Here is a 6,020-nt window from a genome sequence, read left to right as displayed (position 1 = left end):
CATGCATCTTATCAGAAGTTTTAAAATAGACCAAGAGGAAATATCTTGCAGATTCTTGTCAGCCTGGTTTACAGAAAAAGGTCACTGTATATTAAAGCATTCACATAAACTCTGGACATACTATTAAATAGAGAGAAAACTAATGATGTTGTTATAACCTGGATTGTGATTCCCACATCTCTGCTATGCTACACAGCCAGACGACAGGGGACAGTCCTGTTTTCTTTTTCAACTTCCCAACTCTCTGCCTCCAGTTTGCCCTTGAGATGTTGAAACAATATCATTGCGTCGTTTATTGAGGCTGAAAGTCTCTAGGAGGACATAGCGGAGTCCTCACTTTGGCATTCATGTGGCAGAGGTGTATAAAAATCTAAGAGCGGCTGAACAGATTTTGCAAATCTTTGCACATTTAACTCATAATACTGAATCTATTTCAACAGTGTTTAGCAGTTCTGCTTTAATGATTGACCATTGACAAAACCTCGTTTAACAAAAAAACATACGTTTATTCTGCATCAAGCAGCTTCTAGCCATCAATTTAAAGTACAGGTAGTTCCTGAGTTAAGGACTTTCAACATACAGACAACTCCTAGATACAAACGGGGCTTTCCTGCTGCTCGTGTGCAGGACGGAGGCTTGGTGGAGGGAGGGGGCGGTTTGCATGAATTGCAGAAGAAATGTTTTTTTTGTTTTTAGCAACCTCTTGTATTTCTTTAATGACCAAGACACTCTGCAGTTGTTTCTTTCTTTTTTTTTTTTACAAGATCTAATGGTCTACTGTATTGCAGTATGGTTAAAGTCTTTTAAACTTTTTTATTGTTGGCTTGGCCTGTTGTGGATTTAGAACTCTTGCAGCAAATCACTATAAATCGTATTTTGTGCAGACTTGTATGATAGCTTTAAAAGCATCTTAAACCGGTAAAACAAAGCAATGAAGGTGCCACCTTTTTTGTATTACTAAGGTTAGTATAGATCTTAATATAAGAACCTGGGGGAATGGCAGAGGGTGTATATAGCTTCCATCCAATTTAACAACTGTCTCACATAAAACATTAAGCCTATAGGATTAACCTTCATGGAGAGGGTTTAGCATATCAGTCAACAGAGGCAGGAGGACAGTCTGGTATTTTAGCAGAAAGCACATTTCAAAATCTTCTTTCCTCCTTATGTTTACTCTTTGCATATCAGTGCTACTTTTAGTATGTACAATGCAGAGAACATTCCTCGTCCTCCTCCCCCATTGCAAAGATTGTGCAACAGTTTAACCGAGTTTAAGAGGTTCTCATCTGTCAAATTCGTGCAAGCAACTACATGTGCGTTTCATTATTCGATTGCCTGAGGAGACTGCTGTTTAATTTGGCAAGTAGCTTTAGCCTTTTTTTCCTTCTCCTCTTAAAGTAACAAAAAAAAAAAAAAATCCCTCTGTTGGCAGGAATGGCAGAGAGCACCAACCAAATGCCTCGTTGTATGGACCAGTATTTGGTGGGCAAGAAAGTGGCACTATTCTAGGGGAGGGCAGGGTGACCGTAAAACTCGTAGAGTAAAATGTGGTTTCAATTTGTTGTTCTGGGCTGAAGATGATAGTATTTCAGTAATAAAAAATGTACCGAGTTTATTTCCAGATTGGTGGAAAATGAAGCAGTCACCGTTAGTTATGTTGGCAGCCTCTTAATGGCTATTATGATTTCATGTCCTCTTTCGTGTGAGTAAGCTCAGAACTCGATACTTTGCATACTTTAGAGTGAATTTTCGAAGCACCCCACTGTTTTATGACAAAGAAAACTATTAACCCAAGCCGCCCCTCCTGCACAAGTTTAGTGCCTCTTACATAACACTCCTAAAGCCGTGTTCCATGTGGCAGGAGGCGGCTGTACACATAAGATACCGTCTCGTTTTTTGTCTGCCTTATCTTGTATAGGCAGACAAAGATGTCAGATGACAGTTTGTTCTGACGGCTTCATTTTCCAGTAAAAGCTCAGCTTACTTTGCCTTAGGCAGTATTTTCTTTTTGACATGAAGAATGGATATATTTCAATATGCATGGATCAGCCAACACATTAAAACCATCTGCTTAATATTGCTTAGGTCCCCCATGTGCCACATAACGGCTCTGACCCATCAAGGCATGCACTCAATTCAGAATAGATCTGGAACCCCCTAAATCCCCCAAGCTTCCCATAGTGTATCCCCCCAATCTCTTAGCAGAAAATTAACATGCACCATATATGTGTTCTTAAAAGGTAAATAATCAGACCAGGCCACCTTCTTCCATTGCTCTATGGTCCAGTTCCAAGACTCGTGCTCAACAGTGTAATCATTGTTTCCAGTCCATACTTAACTATGGGATAAAGTTTATTCTTGGCACCTTGCAAGTACTTTAGAAAAATGCAAACATGCGTTGGCCAGCTCTTAGCAACCAACAACCCTTCAGCTATAATTTAATTTAGTTTTCTTTTTTTTGTTTTTAGTGCTGGTCAGCAATTTGCATTTGCTTTGCTCCATCAATACATTAGCTTCCTTGTATATTACTATGGAGGAGTCATGGAACCACACAGCACTCTATATATACTGCGTGAAAGTGACATAAGTAAATATTCCTCCCACAGTTTAGCTGCAATTAGCTTGGATTACCTGTCATTTTAATAACTAATGATCCTACAGGAGTTTCCTAATAAGCATTGATTTCACCCACTTGTACAAACCATGCAACGAGGGCTTAATATCCTGACACTGCTTTAAGTATTTATTCACCCGTGTACTTCAACAAACAGGATAAAAAATAATTTATTGTGGAAAATATTTGAGTGTAGAAGAAACTGATGCAGAGTATAAAAATAACTTCACCAGAAAGCCTGACTTGACCTGTCAAGCTAGCCAGATATTTATTGGGCTCCTCTCCTGCCCTGGGCTCAGGTCACCTTCTTCCATCCCTCCTCCGTGTGCACAACTTTATTACTGGGTTGCAGCATTGCCCTTTCAGAAGGCAGATCTCCTGTCATCACCTATAGGACGTTAAGACTCCAGGTACTCCAGTCCAAACCAAACTAGAAAATAAAGAATAATTCTGAATTCTTTCCATTGCTAGCTGAGGCGGATAACATGTTAGGGTGACATGCAACTACTATGTAATGATTAACTCATCTTTTTTACTTTTTGTGTTTGTGCAATATTTAGACTTTTAGATACCTAAAATTATAGCCGTATATATATGCTAAACAAACCACATTGTAATTTCATGCTACTAAAATCTATGCAGTGACGTATGTGTTCTCTATCATATCATCCACAGTAGGCAGCTTTCTATGCCAACAGCAGGTGTAGGTTAGACTGCAGGTTCCGACAAGCTGCACACTGTGAATCCATGCCAGGCTCAAAACATTGTTTCATCTCAGGTGAACCAAGGTAATTTACAGAGCAGACATACTTGTACCAGTTTCACCCCCTAGTGTAGCTCAACCGTGGTGCATAGTAAACGTTGCCAAACCTATGAGGCTGGGGCTGCTTAGGTACATAAAGGGTTTTATTACTCCAAGCAAAAGTCAAATCATCTTTGAGTTGTTAAGGTGGACCATAAGACGAAGATAACAAACTCCTATAAAGTATGCAGTATTTGGCCAATAAGTTGCCCAGATGTTGAACATAATACCAGCTGCAATGATATGTGTTGTTTTTGGTGCTTTGGTTTGAATAGTAGGATTTGTCAGTGTTTGGTCCATTGGTAACCATCATTTTTGCATTGAGCGTAAACCGGCCGTGGTTGGCGGTGACCTAACTTTACATTAACCACCCAAAAACACCCGGATGGCCAGGGAAAAGTGCTGGGTGGTGCACCCGGCTAAAAGGGGTTTAGGAGAACACTGAATACCCATTAGCTGTACATCCCAGGTCTCATGTTCTCCAAAGACCCATGCAACCTGCACAAGGTCACCATTGCTTGCGTCATCTGCCCCCAATGTATGGTCAAGCTAAAACCCAATTTTAGGCATAGTTCATGTTTGTTAGGAATAAAGTCAAAATGGTCTTACGGGATGTACACTTGTGTCTTGGATATGCGTGCGCTCAGACAATTGGGGACTGGATTGAATTATTCCTTCCCCTCCTATTGTTCTCCCAAATCCAGTGTTCACGTCCCACAAGTAACTCACGTTGGAACATTCTGGTAGTGTCAAAACTTTGGGTGTCTTAACTTCCTAAGCTGTATTTTAGGATTCAGAATCCCTATTGTAAAAGAAGCGCCGTGTCTTATATTTGTTAACAAATCTGCCTAAATAGAAAGTGCTTCTGCAGGATTTAAACACAAATTAGAACAATCTCTGTTTTTGGCATTATTTTAGCTCTCTGTGAGGTTCCGTGAGCTGCTTATAGGACGCATATAGGGGGCAGCATCACTCAGTCCTCGTTAATTCCTTGGGGCTTTCTTCCAGAAAGTGTCTCTGCTTTGATTGGAGCCAACAAAAGCCATCTGTTCTCTTATTTATAGCTCCCATTTCTAAGAAGTATATTCTATAGCAGATAAAACGTGGGTGACAGCTCATAATTTATAAAGTTACTGAGGCTTCAACCGTTGAACATGATGTACGACACCTCGCAGACTGTTCACCTGAACTTGCTCTTTAAACTACTGGACTGATTAGGAAAACAGTAGTTCTCTGACTTCTTGGCATTAGAGGTAGATACTGTGTCTGATGCCCAGAAAAGGACAACTTGTATTGCCCAGGAAGAATGAGTGGGAATTGGGATGATGTGCAACCTGCTTCTTTGTTTTCTGGGGTTCAGGCAGAATTGAACCACTGAAATAATACTGAGTATGTTTGTAGTAAACCAGCTGTAAAATATGACCCAGTGGTCCTCAAAGAAACACCACCATGCTACAAAATTGCCCTTTCCTTTACCCATGCTGTATGGGTAGGCCTGCCATTTACTCCTGGTGTATGTTGGAAAAATGGTGACTTGTAGAGGTATAGAACATCAAAGGCATAAAAAATGTAATGCATTGCTGTGTTCTCCCTAGGCCCTTTTAGCCGGGTGCATTTTTCGGTGACCACCCGGCTGTGTTTGGGTTGTTACGGAAGAGTAAGATCACAACACGGGCTGCCACCCACCTAAAATTTCTTACCACCCAGCCTAATACATTTTTTGGGTTGAACACTGCATTGCTGTATATAGCCTATGTGCGTTTTGGTTATATAATGCACACTAAAAGCAACACAATTTTCTATGCACCGTGTAGTGCATTGAGCAGCCCATCCAAATAAATGGGTTGTCCTATTGCAATGCATGTTAGATACTGCTGTTCTCCATTACTTGCACAAGAGATATGGTTCTTCTTTTAAGTTTCTCTATTTGCAGAAAACTAATACAGCTCCCATATCTAAGGGTTGTCAAACTGTAATATGGTATGTTTATGGTTTAGGTTTAGATACACCTTTACGGAGTTTGCCCCTTTTGACCTTCCTGTGTTAGGAGTAATGGCCTTACTGTAGAGTTGTCATGTCCATCTTGATTTTAGTATGGTGCCAATCCCTCTTTTATGTTCCAGCCCCATACAGACCATACAGAATACTGTGGATGAACGGAGTCAAGTTTGGAGGGGGTTACAGGCTGTTTCATTCTTTAATTTAGCCAGTCGATAGGCAACTTATAGGGCTTACTACACAGCAAAGAAGCAAAAGAGCCCCTTTTAGCTGGGCGCACCACCCAGTACTTTTCAGCAACCACCCGGCTGTTTTTGGGTGGTTACTGAAAACTTGGGTCACAATACAGGGGCCGCCACCCACCTACAGCTTCTTCCTACCCAGCTTAAAAAAAAGGTCTGCGGAGGATTAAAAAACATTTAGTTGCAGGTGATGGTGGTGCAGCCTGAGCTCCATGGTGCCCGGGCCTTTTAACATGTATAACGTAGTAACATATCGTTCTTGTCTGCGATCCGCCAGGTTAGGTACACTCTGTATATGTCTATAAATTTGCTGTAACTGTAATACTTGTACTTGCACACACTTCTACATTTTATTCTTTGACAT

This window comes from Pyxicephalus adspersus, chromosome 6 (assembly GCF_032062135.1).
Source record: "Pyxicephalus adspersus chromosome 6, UCB_Pads_2.0, whole genome shotgun sequence".
NCBI lineage: Eukaryota > Metazoa > Chordata > Amphibia > Anura > Pyxicephalidae > Pyxicephalus > Pyxicephalus adspersus.
Note: the sequence above shows the minus strand (reverse complement) of the source record.